We start from the raw sequence: 284 nt of genomic DNA, 5'->3' as shown, positions 1-284 counted from the left end.
GGGGGGGGGGGGGGGGTGAGAGCAAAAAAAAACTTAAAAAAAGCGTCTGCCTGTCTGTCTGTCTGTCTGTCTCTATTTGTGTAAAAATATTTGAAAATTCCTTGATATTTTCTATTTAATTTTTTATTCTTAAAATATTTTCTCTAATTAAATGCAGTTCTTAATGGAGTATTCGTAGCTGTTTTTAATGCTAAATGGAACCTACATATGAAAACTCCAAAGAACGCCGTCAGGATTGACTTCATAATTATTATCTTCAGAATCTCTGTTTTTTATGACAACAC

Source organism: Oryzias melastigma, linkage group LG13 (genome assembly GCF_002922805.2).
Source record: "Oryzias melastigma strain HK-1 linkage group LG13, ASM292280v2, whole genome shotgun sequence".
NCBI classification, from domain to species: domain Eukaryota; kingdom Metazoa; phylum Chordata; class Actinopteri; order Beloniformes; family Adrianichthyidae; genus Oryzias; species Oryzias melastigma.
Note: the sequence above shows the minus strand (reverse complement) of the source record.